The sequence below is a fragment of the Acomys russatus genome, chromosome 32 (assembly GCF_903995435.1).
Source record: "Acomys russatus chromosome 32, mAcoRus1.1, whole genome shotgun sequence".
Lineage (NCBI taxonomy): Eukaryota > Metazoa > Chordata > Mammalia > Rodentia > Muridae > Acomys > Acomys russatus.
Genome location: NC_067168.1, coordinates 12,188,853 through 12,213,871, shown reverse-complemented (window position 1 = coordinate 12,213,871; position 25,019 = coordinate 12,188,853). Strand labels below are relative to the sequence as shown.

Sequence of the window (25,019 nt, the reverse complement as noted above, 5' to 3'; positions counted from 1 at the left end):
TTGCACATTGCATGTGTGCACGCGCGCGCGCGTGTGTGTGTGCGTGCCTGTGTGCGTGCGTGTGTGTGTGTGCGTGCATACATGCATGAACATGTTCACTAGTATATGCTTATTGGCATAAATACGTTACATTTCCTATTACCATTCCACAAGCAACAGTCCCACCTCTCTCATTAATTTCATCACTCAAACATGCCGGAATGGCAGTGCCCACCTCACACCTACAATTCTACCACGTGTATTACAGCGCTGCACTAAAGCAGCTCTCTTACATGGCTGCACATTACACTAACCCTTAGAGCTTTGGAAACACATTCTAGGATCCCACACAAGCACTGACTTAATAATTACTCCAGGGTATAATTGGAGCATAGGATCTTAAAGGATGTTTGAAAATTTCCAAGGTCAGTAATAAATGACCTCTGAACCTTTGTAGTCACTGTGTCTGCTGGGTGCACTTCAAGCAGGAACAGGACGGGCAGGGCATGCAGAGGGGATTGTTTTCTCATAAAATTCCATATGGCTGGAAGAAGATGAGACAGAACGTCAGTATGCAGAAAGCAGTCCTAGAAATCAGAAGGTGATTATGACTGACAGGAGGATTTTTAAGGGAAAAGAAATACCGGGTGAGAAGGCAGATGCCTGGGGAAGGGTGATGGGGAAGAGTGAGGAGAAAGTGCCAAAAGCAAAATTCACCAAGACACAAGCATCTCTCCTCTGTGGAACATTCTGGACGGTGTCCACACACTAGAATATAAACCTCCTCATTGGACCATGATAAAGAAATGTTCCATAAGGGATTTTAATGTCCCATGACTCATGTACATAGGGAGGCAATATCTGTGTAGTTAAAACTTGGGGCTCACCCTTTTATCACTTTTCCATGGCGCCCGAGAAAGCGACAATTCTAAAGCAGTAAACGTGTTGTGTGCATAAGCAACACAGTGATCCGAACAGCACTACCAGGAAAAGTGAACCAAGGAAGTGAATGTGTGCAACAAAAGCAACACTGAGAATGTCACTCGGTTAAACAAGTGATATATATATACTTTATATATATATAAACTTGATATATATATATAAACAAGTGATATATATATATAAAATGATATATATATGATATATATATTCTATATCATGAAGACCCAGAGAGGAGCATCACTGACCATAGGCACACACCGCAAGGCAGGCACAGCACATGGCACATTGCCCTTCTCTTCTGCTCAGCCTGGAGCCTCTTCCACCCAGCACATGTGAACACTCTCCATGAGGAGATCCACTCACTTTAGTTAGCAAGTGACATCAGTCAAACTACCGCAATGCACATGACGTGAGAGGGCATCCCTGGCTTGATGTTCCCTAACAGAACATCAGATATAATGGTCCACAGTTCAGGAGATGTACCTGAGATTAGACAGCAACAGAAAACAGGCAGCAAATGAGCATGCCATGCTTGGTTATTATTTATATCTGGGGAGGCCATTAGACTTTGCTCTCCTGTTTCCAATAATGGGTGTGCTGAGGTGAGACCCTCTGTCTGCCCTTCTCTGGGGGAACAGGCTGCGCATCAGGCAGAGGCTGAAGAACTAGCTACGACTAGGATAGGGGATAAGCACCACTGAGGCAAAACCTCAGTGTGCCTCATTGAGACACCAGGAAAGTGTCTTCGCAAAGTTGGCTCACAGAAACAGAGTCAGCTGTGGTCCAGGGGGTGGGGGGCAGGTTATACCTGAAACTTACAGCAAGACTTGACAGTGCAACAGTCCTTATGTGGTGCTACTAGTTTTGCAGGTAGAAAGAGGTAATAGAAAACAACTAAGACAAGGCACCGTGTGGAAATGGGAAGAGACCCTGGGAAGCCATTGGTGAAGGTGAAGTCGTGGGTTACAACGGAGACCCCAAGATACTGGAGATGCCAGGGCCGTGAGGTGTCCACCAAAGCAAGTGTCAATGTGGGAAGCTGGAGAAGCGGGGACTGCCCAAGGCCCTTGAAAGCCAGAAGATTACATTATCAGTGAGTGAGTCAGAGATAATAAGACATAGAGCTATAGGATTTGGATTTACAATGCTGGATTTGGGGTTTTGCTTTGGAATGACCATTCCCTACCCCTCCCCCCCCACCCCCAGTTCTTCTCTTTTGGAATAATATTTAAATACATTATTTGTCTTTTTTTTTTTAATTTTACAGGAAACTTTGTACTTTTAAAGTGACTTTGAACTTTTGAGATATTGAAATTTAAGGCTTTGGAGGCTTTTAGAACTGGACTGTAATTTATATTATGATATGAACAGGGTAGAAAATTAATGGCTTCGGGTGATGTGTTTGTGTGCCAGCTTGACAAGGATGGATATGCCGGCTAACTTCAATGGTCCACGTGAGTTAACCAGAACCACTGGGGAGGGAAGTGGTAATGAGAAATTATCTGGATCAGGCTGGCCTGTGTGCCAAGTCTTGACGGTTAACTGGTGTAGGAGGACCCAGATGATCTGGACCTCGCCATTTTCTAGGTAGTGAGTCCTGAGCAGCATCAGAGAGTAGAGAGCTAGGTGGGAGGAGATACAGAAGCGGTGACGTGCTTACTGTCCTTGTTCTTAACTGTGGGTACCGTGTAGCTTGCTGCTTGAATTCCTGCCTTGACTTCCCCAAAAACGTTGGACTGTAAACTCAAATTTTAAGCCAAATAAATCCCTTCCAAAGAAATAAACCTAGACAGTGGGCTACACAACAGAGACAAAGCCAAAATAAAAATCCACTCTTATCTGTTTCTTTAAAGTTTAGTCAAAGCATGGTTCTCTGAGAGTTCTACGGAGTTACAAAATAAACAAACAAATAAATAAATAAAAGCATATTAATGAAAAATGTATGTGTATTTGTGTTTAAAGGAGCTGTTGAGGATTGCCTACAGAGCCCCCACTGAGCTCACGAAAGACTCCAACATCACTTTCATGACATGTCAGCAACCTGCTATGTCAATGTCCAAGTAGTTAAATTACTACCAATTGTACTAAAGTCTAAGACAGACTGCCTTCCCTCACAAGGGACGTGGTTGCGCAAACAGTGAATGTTTATAGAAACTTGGGAGAATTCAAGTCACGGTTCAGAACCTGTAAGGTCCATTGGCATCCGTGTTCCTTTTCATACAGGTTGCTTTAGGTCTACTGCTAGCATTCTGTACCTGTGGCAGGCATCACTGAACCTTCATAGCCCTCTTCCCAAGTCAAGAGTTCCCATGTGAACTCTTCAGCAGTGCTGAACAGGGGCTGCACATGAAGTGGACTTGTCAGTGGTTCTGTACTTGTGCCTTAACACCATGAGCTTGTCTGAGTGGCAAGAACATTTGCCTTTCTGGGTGGTATAAATTATTGCTCATTTCACACTTTAGGTGTGCGAAGTCAGGGGTATGATAACAAAATATTCCACCTTTGTAATATTGAAAAATTTAATCTCAGTCAAAACTAATATCCTTTTTAGAAGATTTACTTGTAGTTCTATTTTCATTTCATAAATATGGTCACTGTTTCACATGTATGAGCACAAAAAGATATTCATAACCATTACAAAGCAGGAAGAGAATAAGGACGCATTCCCTCTCATTCACAGTAGTCAACAGAACTAAAATCTAAATGGCAAATATCCTATCATACCTGGTAGATAGGAGAGTACATTCTTTCTCTTAATGATTTCATAAAAGTTCAATTTACTCTTGGCCTATGAAAATGTTTAATCTGATAAAGTGTTCTTTGTTCATTTGAGACTAATGTAAAAATGCTCATATTTAGTGCATTTCAACTTTGTAAAGCAGTGCTTATGCAAAAATGATCAAGAAGCAGACACAACATGTGGCTGATAAGTCAGCCTTGAAATGGCAGAGGATTTATTCTGTTGAAAAATATTTTAAAAGATTTACTTCCAATCATTTTAATTAGAGTGGAAGTTTTTTTTAATGATTACTCTATAAATTTTCACATCAGATTCACAAACAATAAATAAACAGGGAAAAAGGTCAATATGAGATCTTTGTAATGTAAATTAAATATAAAAAGTTATCTTGATAGGAAACTGAATTCTTACATGCTCACATCTAGAGGTTGTAGCCACCTGATTTCCTCCATGGATCCACTTCTGCAATACAGCCCGTATGCTGCACAGTTCCCTGGGCATTTAGAGGCAAGTCCTCAGGCATAGGTAACCAAGAAAAACTGCCTTGGGTCAAGAAATCTGTTTTATATGATCACAGTGGAAACATAAACAGCTGGAGAAAGCATGTGATATGCAAGGGTGGCGACACAGTCTAAAGACTTAGCTGAATGCCTTCTATATGGGGGCTCTCTGACTCTTCAGAGCTCACGACAATTCGGTGAGATAGAAGCTACCAGTGAGAGACCTGAGGGTTATAATAAGACCACACACCTAGTAAGAATCATCTTTAAAAAATAAATAAATAATAATAATAATAAAAATAATAATAATAATAAAAAATAACTAAAAAAAATAATAAAAAAAATTTAAAAAAAAATTTAAAAAAATTTAAAAAAATTAAAAAAATAATAAAAAATAATAATAAAAATAATAATAATAAAATAAAAAATAAAAAAAATTAAAAAAAAAGAATCATCTTAAATTCTAATTCCTTATTAGTTCCTTCCAACACTAAGTGGGAAGAAGCCTATGGGTGGTGTCATGTTCTTTTCAACATCAAAACTTTCCCTAGCAGAGTGTGATCCGTGAAGATACTCTGAAAGTTGAAAGTTTTCCTGCCTAGAAAGGCTATTGGTCTTCAGCTGGAAAGTGGCCTGAGTCCCTGCAGAGAAACCTAAGGACTTAACCTTTGATGTGCTTCCACTAAAACACATACCACACATGTGTGCGCATGTTCAAATACATGCAAATAGATATAGGCGTAGCCATCTGGTAGAAGGTAATGATTAACTGCACATCTGTCTCCGGAGTAGGCAACTAGAAACTACTGATTGTGATACCTTGCAAATATAAATGAGTAAATGAAAATCATTTAGTCTGGCTTTCAGAGCTCAACACTGATCACTGGGTTTCCACAGCCATATCTGTAGACCATGTACAATATACATGGGCATTTGAGGAATGTTACAGAAGAAACAAAAGCAAAAACAAAACAAAACACAACCACCACCATCAACACTGGACAATGAGGACCAGGGAGGGAAGGAAGCACTTTGAAATAAAACCTGAGGCTTCTGGGAAAAGCAGGTGTAGGGGACAATAGATCCATCCTGCAATTAGCTGGGAAACCCAACTCTAGACACCGTTGTACTGGATGTTATGTCTTGAGGGTAACTCAGTCCTGGGCACACTGTCATGAGGAAGGATGGCTCATCTTCTTCCAGTCTCTAGACTTGCATAGCCTGAGGGGGGGAGAGGGGGGGAGTGAACAGAACACAGCAGGCAGAATTCCTGCCTAAAACCACCAATGTATTTTTTCCCTATGTGCACATTGCTTTACATGACAAAAACTTGATTGTGAAGGGTTAACTAACATTAAGAACATGGGAACAGCATTTTGGATCATGCTCAATATAATCTGAAGTCCTTAAAATTAAAGACAATTTCCCCAGCAGTAACCAGGGAACAGGCAACTTGACTATAGCAGGAGGTTTAAGAATACAAACTCACTGGTTTTAAAGATGGACAAAGAGTCATAAAGCCTGGGCAAAGGGTACACTGTACCATCAACGCTGTGCCTTTAGCCTACAGAAATCATGTACTCAACTCCAGACCTACAGAATTGTAAGAGGATAAATTTGCATCGGATCGAGCTACTAAATTTGTGTTTTATTGAGCTGTTAAATTTGCCATGGTGTGTCCAGGCAGCAATAGGAAACTTGTATGAGTATCTGTATCCTAGAGCAAGGCTACCCCTTAAGGGTGAAGGAGTGAAACTACAGAGGCCCTAAGCAAGAGTCATCACAACAGTCAGGAGAGAAGACCACATCTGACCCCAATGAACAAATCCAAAGAAAACAGCCATGGATGAGGCTGATAGAGCCAGCCCTTTTGTCTCTGGAGAAACAACACTCTGTTCTAAACCCCACCCCAAGATTCTGTCCTTAGAAGCTTAACCAGGACCAACTCGGAGCATCTAAGGACAGCCAGGGTAAGAGTGACACTGCTGAGTACGCCTTGAAGCTATCTCCTCTCAGCTGCCATCCAAGGCCCACTGAATCTATGCACTAAACCAGCTAGCTCATCCTTAAAGCCCTTGGTCAACCCCTAAGACCACATGCAGACAAAAATGATGGGCTTTCTCTTTCCCATATTGGTGCACAGAAAACAAAGGTCAAGACCGAGGTCACGTGCCCTTTAAGAACCCAACAGGATGAACCTTGCACTCTTGATTTTTCCAATAACTGATGAACTGTTAATGATTGGTGTGAATACATGTATTGCTATCCATCAAATACTCGATACAACCTTTCTGGCTATTAGGAAGCGGCATTGTGATAGGAAAGAGTGCGTTCTTTAATCCTGTAAGAACTGGTGTAAAGCTCAAGTAAAAGGGAGACAAGGCTGATGCCAAGTGCAAAAGGAGAAAACCAGCAGACTGCCCTGAAGCTTCCCTGGCTGTGTTGTCACATGATAGGAACAGCAGCGGACACTAAATCGTTACACTTTGAGGAAAACCTAAGGCAAGAACATAAGTATAGCTCCAGTTCTGAAGGTGATCAGGCTGCCAATTAAAGAGGAACTCACTAGGCTTTGCAAACATTTTAACATCTGTTTCACGATTTAACTGTCAAACTAAATTACGCGAAACTTGAAATTACACGACCTATGGAAACCCGCCAGCTATCTCCGCTCTTCCAGACTCTGGAACTCACGGCGCATAAAGAAAATCTCAAGAGCTAGCCGGATCTCAGAGCACGCTTGATGGTAGAGGTGGCCCCGCACGCTTACTTTCACTTTTTAAAATGCTCTGGCGTGATTTTTTTTTCTTTACAGACCAATTTATGCTCTAATTTATGTGTCATCTGGGAGGAAAATAATGTTCCATTCTATCTATGCCTTCGATAAGGTGAGATATGGTAAGCGCTCTACATTTATGTAAGCAATTTATAGTTTACATTGTCCCAGTGATGAACTATATGCCAAATAAACAGGGCACCATTATTTACACCTCAGTTAAAACTACCCAAATTCATAGCTACACAGTATTTCTGAGACAGTATATTAATAAAACCAAAGATGAAGCATGAAAGTATAGGGGGAAAAGTAGAATAAATATACTCTGAATTGCTCTAGTTTTCAAATTGACTCTCAATAATCTGTGTTATTAATAGTAGGCAAAAGTTTTATCATAAAAAAATATGAGTGTTATAAAATGATGGTAGGTGTAAATCACAGTATTTCGTTTGGGTTAAATCATGCGTGTATATTTACACCAATAAAAATAATCGTCGAATAAGAACCTCTACCCACGATTTAACCTGAAGACTAGTATTTAACAATCATACGTACACGATTAAGCAGTGTGACGTACTGGCTGGTGCTACTTTTGTGTGACAGGAGAGGAAAGCATGCTTAAGTGCCCTTCTGAACAGTGAACATTCAGGGACAGCTTATTTCATCACTCTGCCAAGGTCTGAAGTCCTGAAAAAGTTAACTGAATAGTCAGCAACTGTGTCAAAGCTATTTTCAAATAATAGAACAGCAAACCCACTAAACATCTGAATAAAACTAGGACATGCAATGATGTTCATATTACGTAGGAAACAAAACACACACAGCACAATCTCAAAATTATAAAAAATGACGTGATACAGATAAACATATACGCATACAGGGGAAAGTGGAAAAATTAATCCCATGGTGCTTTGGGCATCTATGGTTCACTGCAGATATTTCTGCTTTTCTAGATGTATGATCTTTGCTATCTCATAAGTAACTGGTGTGTTTGCTTTATAAAAAAAAAAATTATCACTAAAAATAGTTCACTGAAGTTAGGAGTGTTAAGTCCTTTGCAGTATTTTGAATTTGAAAAATCTTAGATAGGTTAAATTGACTAAATTACAAAATGCTTTGTAAGTTTACTTCAGAAATGATTTTTATATTTAATTGATTTTATTTTAATGCAACGTGTTAAGTATACAAAACACGTCTAGACATAGCTCCATGGATGAATTTTCTATAACTTTTATAACTTTTTCCTTTAAGTGATTTACAAGCAAATAAAAATTTTTCCTCCAATATAAAATACATGCTTCATATTCTGCTAAAATGAAATGAGATAGTAATATTTAACGTATCAACTCAGACATTTACAACACATTTTTAAAAAGAATAAACATGCCTTAAATAAACGCTATATTTAATATGCTTTCTATACCAGCTAGATACATTCTATAATTCTGTCGTCTTTCAATGATGGTCTTGCTATTTTCCCCAATTTTTGAAGCCAGCAAAGAACTCACCTGAAGATTATTAAGTTTGATTTACTAAACTGAAAACTTAAGCTTTTTCAAAGGGATATATATGAAAAATAGATAACAGAGAATCTTTAGCCATCGAAGCAAAAACACTGACAGAGCGAGTGGATGAGTCCAGCTCTCTGGTAGGGATAAAGGAGACAGAAGCTCACTCCATCGCTATTATTTGGCAGTGTGCTGGGGACTCTGTGTACACTATTGCATGGTCTGTTAGGTATGATCATCCCTGCTGTACAGATAAAGAAACCAAGATGTAATATAAAATACCTCAGAAGAAGACACGGTGTTAAGTAATAGCTTCTAACCCTAGTCCAAGAGAATAAAGCTGATTTTCTCAATGCCATCACATTTCTGAGAGAGAAAAGCTGGATGGGAAAACTATTTCTAAGACTGAGAACACAGCTCTGACTGCACTGTGGTTATGTAATTTAACTGGCAGGAGAGCCTGCGGAGACCAGGGCTCTGCAGTGAGCCCAGAAAAGCGGTTTCAGCACTGGTCTGGGATGGGTTGGAGCCTGACTGCATGAATGCTCTGGAAACTGGCCTTCACCTCCCAGGAACGGGCTGTGGCTTACTTATAACAGTTGCTCATCAATTCTCAATTAGCCTCATACCCAGCATCCCAAAGAATTGGGCCTGAAGCCAAGCCGCAGGAAGGAGTCAGGGTCAGGATGAAGGCCAGGGAGCACTGACGACTTACACCAATCTATAGCATGTGACTCATGGGAAGGTTAAAACTGAACCTCCACTGCCTGCTGGGTCTGTTTCTGGGGATTTCTAGATCAGTTACCATTAAAAATATGCTTTCTCTATGCTTGATGGTGGCATTCCATCAACATCCACTTTGTCACAACCTTGCAACATTTATTACATTACTTGCATTTTCTATGGATAGCTGGTTTATCTAGACATCTATTGGTTTTACTATGTGTCCAGGACATTTTTACTCATACTGCGAACTGTAGGATATTCTCTGTGAAATCTTTGGGCACCCCATATCTGTTTAGACTGCACAGTTGACAAACTTTGTGACAGTAAATCGTGTCTATGTGATTGTGTTTAAGGCATCTCTCAACTAAACTGGCAGTTTTCTACAAACCCTAGCTAGTCTAGTGTTCAGTAATCACTGGTTAAATAAATCTATTTCTTTTAGCACTTCAGATACAAGTAAACCTAATATAAATTATTACCAGGGAGTAACACAAGAATAAAAGTATTTTGAGCAACAAAATTCTAAGGAGTAACAACAATAGTACCTAAGATTTACTGTGCAATTACTAGGCAATGTTCTGCCAGCTTTACGCAGATTGATTCATCTTCTCTTAACAAACCTCATATGGCGGGAGGGGGAGGGGACTATGATTTTCTGATGTTCTAATGAAGAAACTGAAGCAGAGATTAAATAACATGCAGTCACCAGCAGCCAAGGGGAAGGATCAGGCATCTGAGTAGAGCAAAGCCGCTCTAACGCCTAGAAGCAAAAGGTTCATCTGTGTTACTCATTATATTTCTGGTCACACAATCCCGGATGAAAGTGGCTCTGGATGGCAAGAGAAAGATGCTGAGAGCATCAGTGAAACTGAACCAACTTGGCTGGGCATCCTGGCTCTGAGGGTAAGGGGCTGAACAGGTGTGGTCACGGCTGTGATGTGTCCTGAGTCATGTGAGGAACACGTAAAATACTACTCCCATACTCTCACTGTGGGATGTTTCTTCTTCTTCAACACGCAGCAGAAAAATTCCTTCAGCAGAGCTTGACTATTTAGGGCCCCTCCTCACTTCTCAAAACTTTAGAATCAACTTGATAAACTCAAGGAAGGGATAGAAAGGGATGGCTCTGAGGATAAAGGAAATGCATGAAGCCAGATGACCTGAGCTCAATCCAGAAACCCACATGGCAGAAGGAGAGAACTGCAAGTTGTCCTTTGACAATGGTACATGTGGTGCGCAGACACACACACACACACACACACACACACACACACACACACACACACACACGTGAAAAATCAAAGTAAAAAAAGATGCACTGTAAGAAAAAGGGGCTAAGATTTGTTTGCAGTGGGAATGATTCTAGAAATGAAGCAGACAATAGTTTATTATCCCAGCAAATTCCCAACCTGTGAACTTCCTTACGAATCATTTAAAAACTACATTTTCAGGTTTTCCTTTGTCTTACACTTTTCCATAAAAATCTCAAATGAATCTTAAGCCACTATTCCCAGATCCTAAGACTTGTGCTTTGAAAAAAACTGTATTTTCAAGTTCTATTTGGCACTTGTGACAACATTATTAAAATAAATTGAGTCTTCTATGTAGAAATCAAATTCTTTGTCAATAAATGACACTTTTTATGTCTTTATTTCTCCTATTCTTGCAGATTTTCAATTCTTTCTTGTGTTAGTGTGCTGGAGAGAGCATCTAACATGACAACAAATATAATTAGAACAAGTTGCCTGTCTTCTGATTTTAAAGCTAGGTCTTGCAACATTTTGACATTACACATACTTTTGTCATTGGTTTTTGGTAAATAACATGTACCGAGTTGCTAATCTGCTAGAAACGGTTTCATTCTTTCACTGTTAGCTGCTTAAGATTACAGAGCAAATTGACATGCATTCAGAGGGCGAGGTTCCCTCCTCTCAGCCAGCTAGTCTAACCACTTTTAGTGATAGGTTACTTACTGTAAACCAGCCTGTGCCTGCCAGGTCAATTCGCCTTGACCTTGACCTTAACCAAGGGTCGGTTTGTTAGACATTCACCTGTGTTCATGAAGGAGATTCACCTACACTTGTGTATTCTTAAATTGCCATTATCAGGGTTTGAAGTTATACTAACTTTATAATTTAATTTAAACTTCATAAAATAAAATGGCTCAAGTTCTGACCTCTATTCTAGAAGATTCTACGTACCAGCTTTTAACAGCCAGCGGAAGTGACAAAGCCATTCAGTTGGGTCTATCTCTACCTTCAAGGAAAGACAAGCTACCGAATCAAGACCATTGATGCTATATGAAGCTTTAGGGCAGGGTTCTTTGTTTTTTGTTTGGAGTTGGGTTTTTTGTGGGGGAGGGGCCAATTGTGATCATTCTTACTTTGTAAAAAAAAAAAAAAAAAAAATCAGAACTTCACAACTGGCGCTTTATGAAATCAAAATCTTAAGCCTTGAAGGACATTAAAAGAGAATGAATATATGGCTGTTAACCAAAACAGCCATAAATCCAAAATCATAAACAAAGCAATGGTAAAAAGATATCAACCAGTTTTACTTCTCCCTGGTGATGATAAGAATGATCTACATATAGCAAACACCTTTCATAAGAATGTCTGAAGAGGACTTACGAAAATACTGAAACTCTGTCAGTATGTAGATTTCCTTATATTCTATTGACATGTTTAGGGGTATATTTATATCATCATAATAGAATGTAACTATTTTTGAATCACTCACTTATTCCCATAGCGTTTCTTGTTTTCAGCAAAGTATAGACTATTTCTAAATCTTGCTTCTCTCCAATACTCCTTTATGCAAATTTAAAACCATCTTTAATCCTGACTCTTTTTCCCATGAAATTACAACTCTGTTTTAGGGAGGTGATCAAAGTGATTAAAGAAAGCTATGACACTAAATGCATGTCTAACTGTGTGCATTCAGCATCGCCTATAAGAATCAAAACTAATAATCTCTCCTTCATCCTCCCCATCCCTGGGGAGCTTGACTCAAGCCTGGGCACACAGCCTCTACATCACACTCCTGGCAGCATCCTATCCATTCAAAGTTGTATGCCATAGATTTGTTCATCTACCTCAACCAGTCATTTAGAAGAAGAAAACTGCTACTTGCTGTGTTTCCTAAAACACCATGAGGAATTTGCAACATAAAACCTCCTAAAATGCAGTTGACCTCAGACACCAGCTATCTTTAAGTAATGACATCTGTTTATCTTTAAGACCAAGACCAACTCAAGCTGTGGCCATATAGTGCTGCCAGAGCTCAGCAAAAGCCCAGACCTCAAGGTGACCTATAAGCCCAGAACAATGCAAATGCCCCCAGAGATAATTACATGTTAAAGACATGTAAGAAAACAATTCTAGAAGCCCATACATAAGGATGTGTGTGGATAACGGTAGGGGGAAGGGAGACATTTCTTTCTTTAACTGGGAAGAGTAAGAAGAATAAGGAATTAGGTAATGGACTCTCAAAGGCATTCACATGTGGTGTTACATTGTATCCAATTTTCCTGAGCTGTTAAGAGGTCATGTACAATTTTCCCGTTGACATCTGAGAAGTTCACATCACCTCCTTCATGACAGTTTAAGATGAAGAGAGAGGATGAGCTGACGACCCTGAAATACCAGTGCAGGTGCGCAGCATCAACTAAGAACAGTTACATCTATACTCCGCTCCCATTAATGGAAGTGGGACTGATAAAGAATATAAAGGTTACAGAAAACAAGCAAAGGTGGGGGAGCAGGGAATAGAACGCCAACTTGAGAATAAGGAACATCATGGGGATGAGTTTCCTGCTTCTGCCAGCTGGAGCCACAGGCAGAGCAATAGCCAAAAAGCAGCTGCACCCACAAGTTGACACCACCACCACCACCCCAACTCTACTCACAATTAGTGCAAATAAACCTACATCTAGTGAAACCAAAGACCAAACACTTGCAAGTGGGAGGCCATCAATGGCAAAGAGGGAGTTAGTACAGAAGACCAGTTGCCCTCCCAGTTCTACTATAGCAAAGTCACACAACAGAGAAACAAACGTAAACACAGCCCCCCCAAAATTACATCACCACAATAAATTTTTATCTCTGCAAGATTTCTGCCTCTAGTTCTCGATAATGAGAAAAAAAATTAAAAGAGGGCACATGGCATTATGTTGTTTTTGTATACTCCCATTTTATATTTAATGTTTATTTTGAATGATTTGTACATTCCTCCAGAACAGAACAAGTAAAAGCTTTGAAGGACAATAAAATACTGTTAAGATTCCTTGAGTTAAAACTCAAGTTATTCAGCCAGGGAGCATCTGAACACTGGGAAATACCAGCTGAATAGCAAACTCAAGATCAAAACCTCTACACCCAGAACTCGCACAGCACAGATACACAGCCTCGGGTCAGGCATCTGTTTCTTTGAAGAACTGAGCACTAAGAGGATGGGCTCTCCAAACTTCGCCTGCCAGCAGTATGGATGCTTATTGCTGTTTGGAAACTTGGGTTATCTACAAACACTTAAAATATACTATATAAAATTTAGCTCCTGTAAACACAGTTAAATGACACTAAAAAATCCTTCATACTTGTGCTTATTAAAATGGACCAAGCATGACAAAACAACCTTTATACTCTGATCATTTTACAATCCTTGTAAACGCACCTTGCCGATTAAAGAAAAGCAAGCGTTTCAGCTAAAATTATGTAAACTGCTTCCATTTCGGTCAATAAAACTTAGATCAGATATAGTTAATGACTGAAAGGCCATCCCAAGATCAACTTCAGTGTTCTGAACATAATAAACATGCTGACTAATATTTAATAAAAATATGTTCAACTTTAAAGGAAGCTATGGCATTTCTTTTTTATAAAAGACAGTCTTTAGAGCAATTCAGCTATCTAGAATTACATGGCCATAGTGAAAATCTGCTACCTATTCACAGTGTGATTTTTGGTTTAGTTGTAAACCTTTTCTGTACCCAGTCACTTCACCTGTGGAGATGAGAGTAGTTCCTACTTCATAGTGTTTTTTGAAGCTGTAGCTTTAACAATACTGAAAAAAATTAATCCAGGTAAAGAAATTAGAGTCTAATGGGTCATAGTTCAGTCAATATTGGCTCTGTGTTCTTCACTGCATTTTAACTCATACTGTCTCCATCTTCCTTAAACAGCACACTGGCAAATCAGTAACTTGTGGTTTAACATAAAAATAAAGAAACACTTTTGTTTTGTTTTTCAAAAAAAAAAATAAAACCTGTACTCTTTGCCTTAGGGTTTTTAAGACATGAGGTTTTGCAAGATCAAGTAGTTAAACATTCTCTGGCCCTCGTCTCAGGGCAGAGTGTCCCTGTGTGGTGCTTTCGTTCAGCGATAAGCAGCAATAATAAAAAAAAAAAGAGACACCCGAAGGACATAAGCTACTTCATGGCAGTGAGAACACTTTTGTATGGTGCCATCTTATGAGCAGGTCCTGAATACAAACAAACTGCCAATGCACATTGGGCTGTGTATAGACAAGGGTATTAAAAGAAATGGCAGTAGAAATCATGTCGATAAAACTTGAAGATGAACAAAACTCAGACTAAATGATTGAGCGTCTCAGTGAAGCCATTTGTTTATTGTCTGATTCAGGCATGTTCGGTTTCATGGGTAAGTGGGTTTAACTAGGTTTGAAAACACTGTCTCCAGTCTCCCACATTAGTTACTGCAGTTGCCCTGTCTCTAGTCTAGTGGATTGTGGTGTAGATTGCAGAAATCCAGCAGCTGCAACCACGAGAAGAAACAGAATCAAAGTCCAGGGATATCAGAGAACGCGTTTCTCTCTATGGCTGTATCTGATTCCTAGACATGCCACACGCATCTCTCCATGTGCACACACTGGCATGTTCACCCCTTTTTAAAACGTCATTGTCATTTATGCCAACACTAACCCTTGTGAAGCAACACAAAGTGTACCTGCTAACAACACAGATGCTAGGTTTCTGATACATGCCACATCTCTCCATACTACAAGTTTGTTCCCAGCATAGCTCATGCTTTGTCTTATTCCATGTTTCATATTTGTTCTTTAACAATCTAACCAATAAAACCCAAATTAAAGTTTGAAGCTAAACAAACGTAAAAAAAACACAACTAGGGAAAGAGCTAGCTGCTTGTTTCTAGTGTGACCAGCCAGGGAGCCTGGGCTGTTTCATTGGCACCGACACTAAAAAACACTCAATATTTTCCTTTACCTAGAAAACATTTTTATCTTTATTTTAACAACATAGCCTTTTCCTGAAAGTCAGTGCTTCAAATGACCAGCCTACCAACATGTTTCAAGGTGACCATGTTAATATCGTGACTACAGAACTCTTTTACAAATCAAAAATAGTGTGTAAGGAACTTTTAGCATTCTGAAGCAGTCATTTACAAAAATTATAAAACATCTGATTTACTTTAAAAAATAATGTAATATGATATCTTAATCATACCATGAATGTAAAATATACTTCAATCCATGTAAGATACTTGGCTGAAGCTTTTCATCATGCCCTCCCACACAATTCTGAAATGTACCAGTGACGCACCACAAACACTCTAACTTATTTTTCTTTTGTCTTTTTTTGCCATGAGACAAGGACTTGAAGTGTAGCCCAAGCTGTCCTTAACCCTAGTCAACTCCCATCTCAATCTCTCACAGGGTTAAAGTATGTGCTACCATACCCAGTTCACCATCTCTAACGTTAATAATGAAAATTGCTAAATATTTACAATAAATTCAAATGTAAAAAAAAAATACAAAAATGCATGCTGCTTTACAGCTCCTTTCTTTCTTTCTTTCTTTCTTTCTTTCTTTCTTTCTTTTTTGAGACAAGGTTTCTCTCAGTAGCCCAGGCTAACCTACAACTCTTGATCCTCCTGGGTGCCAAAGCTATGAGATTACAAGCATGCCCTGCTACATCAGGCAGAGAACTCTTCCCCCTTTTTGAGATAGGGTCTCATGGGGCCCAGGCTAGCCTCTAACTCACTTTACAGGTGTGGTTAACCTTGAACTCCTTTACCTCCCAAGTGATGGGATCACAGATATATGCCACCACAGCCAGCTGAGAAACCACTTTTCTGGATATTGTCTACTTTGGGACACAAAGAGAGAGTTCCCATTTAAGGGAAAACAAATCTCTTTTACCTACCATATCGGGCGGGGGATGGGATGCACATACCTTAACTGGTGCTTAAATTTTAGAATAAAAAACTGACATGTGAGAAAAATACAAAGCAAATTCTTTTCAGATGCTATTATTTCTCGTCTAAAAAACGGCCATTGGATTATTAAAACACTGCTTGTGTCAAAGCACAAGGTATTCTGTGACCATCCTAGCAAGACAGAAGATACTCCAAAGCAACACAATTGTTCTCCTACCTTCTTAGATTGGCTATCAAAACTATTGATATCGTGGTCCCCAAGTAACTGGACTCATTCCAGGAAATCATCTGCTGGAATAAGAAAAAGGCCACCAGCTAGAGGAAGAGCCTGTCCTCCAGGAAGAGATTTTACAGTTCAGACACTGGCAACGATTCTTCAGGGCAGACTAGAGCTGAGACACAGGAGTCAGCAACGGACTGGACTACATCTTGACCAAGCATGGCTGCTCAGGTATGACAAGCCGCATGTCAGCACCCTAAAGGTGACCTTGGAGGCCACTGGCCCTCTGTATTCTTCCAGATGTGGCCACAGTGATTGACTTGACTCTCCTTTCTCGGCTTTTCACTATTTCTTGCCTCTTTAACCCACAAAATGAGAACAGTGGCTTAGCCTAGCATTTGAAAGCTTTTCACTCTAACAGCTCCAGTAACATACTTCCAGATTTCATAGTTTATATGCACTTCTCTGTAAAATGAAGGAAATGGGGTTAAGAATACTATACATGAAAACATGGCCCCATATCAGATTAGACGTGTAAAGGAGAAGAAAACACCAGTAACACCCAAGGGCACCTGTTTCCATGTTAAGTATGTGTCCCACCAAAAGTCTATGTTCAAACACGATTCTCAAAGAACAAATACCATGTCAAACTTTATTATATATTCTGGTATTTTCTAAAAGAGCTCAACAAATATAGATTTGGGGGGCAGGGTGCTAATTTTCTTCTTGTCTTTTAGAGCCTCTATTGTTTCTGAAGAGAAGCCAGCCATCACTTGTCCACAGGCTAAAAGTGAATTAATTTTCTATAGTTAACTTTGCTAAGCACTTAATTCAGGGTGAACCATGTTCACATTATAAAGTCTGATTCAAAATATGGTGTCCTGAAAAAGAAAACAATAAGAGAACACTTTAAGAAACGTAAGTCGTGGGGCCTGAAGAGATGGCTCAGCGGTTAAGAGCACTGACTGCTCTTCCAGAGGGTTCGATTCCCAGCAACCACATGGCAGCTCATAACTTTCTGTAACTCCAAGATCTGACACCCTCACAAAGACATGCATGCAGGCAAAACACCATGCACACAAAATTAAAACAAATGAAGTATTTTTTTTTTTTAAAGAAAAGTAAGTCCCATACCTAGGACATCTTTGTTTTCTCTGGGTCATTTCAAAAATATTTTATCTGCTCTGTAACTCAGCATACAGCATACTCAGTAGGAAAATGATGTATGCAAGGTCCTGGGTTCAGTCCTCAGCAAGGGAGAATGGAGAGGGAGGGAGAGAGAGAGAGAGAGAGAGAGAGAGAGAGAGAGAGAGAGAGAGAGAGAGAGAGAGAGAGAGAGAGAGAGATTTTATTCTTTCAAGGAATAAGAATAACTATATTTATTGAGTAGAATTCTAAAATATGGGGTCTCTATAGACACAGGTAAGATCTGACACTAAAACAGGACACCTAACCACTAACCTGCCTATTTCTCTTCCCCTTCCCCACCACTGTTACTTCAGCCATTTAATATAGAAAAAGATGCCGGCCCATGAGAATTATCTGTAAGCCCAGAGTAATCTCCAAAATGTTTGGGAAGTTTCAGAAGTATATAAGGGGAAAAACTATAATAGCTTGCATTATAATGAGAGTTGGCTTAAAACCGTGCGATAAAGTGCAGTCTGCATTAGACATACCCTTGAAAGACTGTGGCTTAGGCAAGCAGAGAGCTACAACAGTGCTTTATGAACTGAGGGTCATTTAAGGGAGGGGAGTTTGAGCTGTATGCAAATACCCAAGATACACTTTCCTGTAGGAGTAATACCCCCATAATATACATAAATACATGCATACATGCACACATACATACATGCACACATACATACATGCACACATACATACATACATACATACTTAAAAAGTATATTTGATATCATATTCATTGATTCATAAGCCACGCTTTTCCACACAACTTTTATCTTTCCCACTGCTTTCTTTCTCTGAGGCTATGTGCTACTAAACAAGATTCTATAGAAAAATTTCAGGCCCTTGGTAACATGACTAAGTGAACATGAAAGGAAGTTTGCTGGAAGAATAAACACACTGAAGCAGTTAATGATTCTGCACACACCACTTTGATTTGCCACAAGAGAACATTGTGGGCTGCCCTTCCAGCAACTATTTAAAACCCCAGCCTCATAAAAAGAGAAAGTAGCTACTAATAGACTTATTTTTTTTTTTGCAAGCACTGATTTGTAACGCTATTAAAAACTTAAAGGCATATCAAGTCATATGAACATATTTTATCCTCGTCTTGTGCATAAATACTAGTGACTATATACACAATATGAGAGGAAAAAGTAGTTCTTAATTTAAGCACATAGGAAATACTGATGCTCTGAAACTATTAAGGATCACTTAGCTTTCATTACAACAAACAACTTATTCAGTGATTCCCAAGGAGTTTGCTGCTAAATCTATGGATGGGAAAAGAGCAGATGCTCATTTCCAGAATAAGAAATTACTGCAGATTTTTTCCACATCACATTTAAAAGTGACCGCCGTGAACAGATCTAGCATTTGTGTAATTGGTAACGTGTCTCAGCTTCTTGCACATTAAGAGGCCTAAATGAGATTTCCAGAAATTGCTACTTAGTTCTCCCTTTATCGCCCTAGACCTTTTACTTATGCTACAACGGCACAGTGTGGGAGACAGCATCTTCCGGAAAGCAGTTTCAGGGGATAAGTGCAACCCCATATGCACAGACGAATACTGGTGTTGACAGTTTGGAAAATGAAGTAAAGGACCATCATCGGCAATCAGGTCCTCTGTGTCCTCGTGCCTGGTCAGGCAGATACATAAAAATCCAGGAGTGTCCTGGAAAGGTAAACAGCATTTTCAGTGTCTGGACCATGGTCTTAAAGGAAACAGCAGGTGCAGAGTCTCCCAGGCAGAGTCTCCACCACAGCCACTGTACATTACCTGCGTGTTTCTCCTTCAGATGAAGGAATCTTAGGATGGAAGGCAGCTTTGTCTGACACACCAGGAACTAAAGGGTCACGAGAACCAATGCAAAGATAAAAAAGCTGCCCTGCAGTGGTGGCGCACGCCTTTAATCCCAGTACTTGGGGGTGGGGGTGAGACAGATCTTTGTGAGTACAAGGCCAGCCTGGTCTACAAAGCGAGTCTAGGACAGCCAAGGCTACACAGAGAAACCTTGTCTTGAAAAACTAAAAACAAACAAACGAACAATAAGATAACAAAGCCATACTTGGAATGCTTAGCTTGCAAACCTCAAAAAGATATATGTGAGTTACTTTTCTTCCTCCTCCCCCTTTTCCCCTCCTCCTCCTCTTCTTTGTCTTTGGGGGGTAGGGTTTCGAGACAGGGTTTCTCTATGTCCTAGTACTCATTTTGTAGACCAAACTGGCCTTGACCTCAGAGATCCACCTGCCTCTGCCTCCTGAGTGCTGGGATAAAAGGTGTGCACTGCCACTACCCGGCTTGGTAGTTAATTCTGATCATCAACTCCACAGGAATTAAGAAATGCATGACTATTATGAAAACACAGCTCAGGGTGTAAATGTGATGGTGTCTCAAATTTGAATCTCTTGATGCCCAAGACTCAAGACAAAGACTAACAACATGAAGAATAATGGTGAAAGAAAGGCAGCGGGGCCTTGTGGGAATATGTAGGCTGTGTGAGGTGTGCCCTTGCGGGGACGAGGATGATAAATCTAGCTTCACCTTATGTTCCTCTTTTTCTCCATATTCTTATTCACTGCCTCCACCACCTTCATGGACTGAACCTTCTGGAAGCAGAAGAAGACCTCCCTCCTCTGGTGCAGTGACAAAAAAATACCAAGAAGAGACTAGATACCCTATGAGCATATACAGAGGGAGGTAATCCCCCTCAGGAACAGTCATAGGGGAGGGGAATAAGGGGAAAATGGGAGGGAGGGAAGAATGGGAGGATACAAGGGATGGGATAACCATTGAGATGTAACAAGAATAAATTAATTAAAAAAAAGAATAAAAAATTTTTCTAAAAAAAAGAATAAAATAAAATAACTAGCTAATACATGAAGTACATTGGAGATAATTTATTTCACTTCTGTGACACTAAAAACAAAACAAAACAAAAAAACAAACATGCTAATGGAAACATTCACTAGTAATAAAGAACTGTAATCTACAAATTTTTAAAATGGTAGAGAGACTGGTTCTGTAGTCCTGAGCAACAGACTTTCACTGGATATGTCTATTGGTCCCCTCATACACACAAGCATAACAGAGACTTCCATCCTCACAGACAACATGGAAAGCCAAGACTCTGTCCTGTTCTATCAGTAAGCCAATGAGATAACCCAATGAAGATGGTATGCGACAATAGATTATTAACACAATGCTTCCTTGGCAACGAACAAATAATATTTTCCCCAATCTTCAGTAACAACGTAAGTGGTAAGAACAATCATACCAATCAAACTTGTAAGTTCTTAGGAAATTTCTCCAAATAGTGCAACCCGCATTTCAAACACAGCTTTTTAAAAGGGGTATTGTACTAAAGGGCAACGTTTAATCAAGCTTAGGCTTTTGAGAACTTAGTTTAAAATGTTTTATGGACCCCCCACCCATCTTGCATTTTTTTTCTTCATTTCGTGTTTTGAGTATAATGTCTCTCTTGGTTATGTGTTGCACTGATCCTGTTTTAGCTTCTGGGACTCACTCTCTAACAGCATCCGTCAATCTACTATTAGCTATGATAGCCTCATAGAAAATCCACAGCACAGACAGTCATGAATCCACCCTCTCAACAACTCCTTTTTGAGAACATCAGGAGCAAAGAGCTACCTCACATGTTTGTTATGGTGAAAGGGGATGTAGGGAGAATCACTCTGCCTTAATGTCCACAGTGCTCCCCCTGACAGAAGACCAATTTTGGTTTTAAGGAAGTACAATCTTCCATCAACTATAGAGACGAGGGACTGCCTTAAGACCAACCTTATTCTTTAACTTCCATCCAGTACCACAAGGCACTTCTATTTCTCACCTCCTGGGGCACAGAAAGTTCTCATAAGCACAAACTATTCCTGAAAAATGCCTACTCTACCTATGATGATAGACTGAATTTTCTACCAAGACTTGCATGTTTACTAACGCTAGCATGGAAAAAACTGTCAAGAAAGGTGGAAGGAAAAATGCATCTGGAGAGGCAAGAAGACAGGAAAGGAGGGAGAAAAACCAAGAGAAAGATGGGGTTCACTAAACAGCCCAGAAGATGCCTGTGTAGCATCTTTCTATGGCAGAATATAGCCATGACACACACTGCTGTGGCTCCCAAGACTCAACTTAAACACTTCAATCTGGGTCTCGTTTTATAGAACTATGCATGTCTTGCTGAAACAAATATTGCATTTAATTTATTAAGTTATTAGCTGCCCACATAATTAAACATTCCATCATATTCAACATTCCATAATATTTTATCAAAGTATTGCAGTACTTACTTTAATGTATTTGAACTCTTTTTTTGGATCTACTGCATGAAAGGTGGTTTTAATAAAATATATAGGATTATGTGATGTTAGAATATTAGGCACAAAATACATTCAAGATGGTCTGCTATGCACACTTAGGTTAGAAACCTATGCCCAGAAAAGTACATGATTAAAATGAAAGGGAGAGTATAAATTTGGAGGTAGAGTGCTGAGGCAGGAGGTTGTTACGAAATGAGATGAGTTGAAATACAAACATACATTTCAGTTTCTTTAACTGAGGATTAAAAGTATTCATACTGAAAGTAAAGGGTATCAGAACAAAGAAGAAAAAATTATTTAAGGACAATAGGAAAGTTGAAGCCAGCTCTGGAAAGACAAGACATCGCTGGCCTGTTTTTAAAGTGTGGATTTTATACTATCAAAACCACCAGTTGGGAATTTAAAATTGAGCCAAGAAAGAAATGCATGGATGAGGGCAGTCTAACACTATCAAAACATAGGAGTAGCCAGGACTTGTTTCAAAGAGTGACCTAATCCCAACTCTAGAAGCTTCAGACGTGGGTTTGGAAGTGTGAGTCACACAGAGCATTCGTTAAAGATAAAGATACTGACAGCCTTCAAAAGTAGTTCAAATTATACTTTGTAACTTCTTTCTATTTTTAAAAATTAAATTGATTATTACTGTGTGTAGCATCGGGGAGGGACATGTGCATATCGCAGCTCACACGTGGAGAGTGACACAACTCTGGAAGTCAATGGTCTCCTCCTCTAGGTAGGTCCTAGGATCCAAATTACCTCACCACGTTCATGTGGCAAGTGCCTTTGCCTACTGATCCACGTCATTACAATTTTTAGCTATTAATTTTGATAAAGACAGGTAAATATCTTATTCCATCTGGGACATTTAACTACTTTAAATAGAAAATATTGATACCTGATTCCCCCAAAAGACTTAAATTGGAAAAGCATGGTTCTCCAAAATGGATCAAGAAATAAAATCAAGTCTACCTATTTTGAAAGAAAATAATCAAGATAGTCAATATTTCTCAATCAAATGCAATTATTCAGACATTTCTACAAATTAAAATAACATTTGGAATATTTGCATTAATATTGAAAATCAAAACAATAATAAACCATTTGGTTTCTATTTATAGCCTTCATTTTCGACTTCTTGTTTGTTTGGGTTTTTTGCAATAAGCACTAATTTACATGTTTAAAGCTTAACAGAGAATTCATTAGCAGTAATGAACCTCTATTTTAAACTTAAACGTATTATGGTGAGCATGAACTCACGAAAGAAGATGGTGGCCCTTATAGACATACGTGGACTAATCTGAGCTATAAATTGAGTTGTAACTAAAGTACAAAAACTTACAATGATCTTCCAAAATAACAGACATGACTGCCTACCAAGTGACATGGGAGCCGTAGAAAATTAGCTGTTTCTTCGGGAAACATAGCCAGCCTAAACAAGACGTATGCATGCAAGGCTGACAACCCATGCCTAGCATGGCTTGGAAATTTTGTGATGCGGCTTCATTTCTGTCTAACATGTTGTGCAAGGTGACCAACAGGATTGGCCAGATCATATACGCATACATCCTCTGATGTCTATCATTTCAATCTTTTTTTTTACGTTAATTTACTGAAGTTTGGGGAAATTTATTAACGTCTTGCTTTATTCATATGAGGTTTTGTCTACATATATGTATTGCACCACATGTACGCCTGGTGTCCACAGAGGTCACAGGAGGGCATCCTGGAATTAGAGTTATGGATGGTTGTGAGCCATCATGGGGGTACCTGGAGCCAAACCCAAGTCTTCTGCAGGAGCAACAAAGTGATCCTCAGTGCTAAGCCAACTCTCTAGCTTATTAGCAAATATTTTAAATGAAGCCTTATAGCTAACACATAATATGTAAGTTTATATTATATATAACAATATATTAATATATAATTAATGGAAAATGTAAGATATTATTCCATACCAAATAAGCAAGTGAAATTGTGATGGTGAGGACTGACTGCCAATTTGGCTGGGTTTAGAATCACCTAAGAGATTATGAGACGCACCCAGGAATATCTGGGAGGCCATATGCAGGTTAGCTGTGGTAGGGAGACCCGTGCTTAGCAGCACTGCCTAATGGGCCGGGGACCTCGATGAAGTGAAAAGAGAAAAATGAGAAAAACAAAGGGCATCAGCATTCTGACCTTAATTGCATTCTTCACTTCTTCCTGCAGTCATGATGCCCTGCCCAAGTACTTGGGACTAAGTAAATCATAAACCAAAAGACCTAAAATGGTGGTTCTCAACTTGTGAGATGCAACTCCTTTGGGGTCACACATCAGATATTTATATTACAATTCATCACAGTAGCAAAATTACAATTATAAAGTAGCAACAGAATAATTCCATGGTTGGAGGTCACCACACCATGAGGAACTGTTTTAAAGGGTCGCAGCATCAGGAAGGTTGAGAAGCACTGTGCTGAAACCGTGAACCAGAATAAAGCTCTTCTATTATTTCTAGTCAGCATTTTGTTCCTAGCAGCAACATTTTAAATCGTTTGAAATTTCTTCAAAGATGCAATTAGATTTTTAATAATTAGAGCATTGGGTGAAAATATCACTCTTTGTATATTAAAGGAACTACTTAAAGGTACCAATTCATAAAAGCCACTGTATCTAATGAAATCAAGGAATGACTGCCTTCAGATGACCAGTTTTATCAGCCTGGTCAAGAGAGAAATACAAACGTCTTCCCCAGACCCACTAGAGAAAGGTACCTCAGTGTTGTTTTGTTTTTTAAATCTTTCAAAGGTCAGAGTGCAGAAGAGAAGCAGCATATAATGCCAGTGTCCACTTGACAGTTTACAAACACACACCACAATGAATTTTTTTTAATAGAGTAGAGATGTAAAAATAAGCAGCTCACCGACCAGTTTTTATGC

General features: G+C 39.3%; 1 protein-coding gene across 1 annotated transcript in view; it reads right to left on the bottom strand.

Moving 5' to 3' along the window:
- The window catches only part of Bckdhb (branched chain keto acid dehydrogenase E1 subunit beta), a 176,794-nt gene that overhangs the window by 19,890 nt on the left and 131,885 nt on the right, over positions 1 to 25,019 (bottom strand). The window lies entirely within an intron of this gene.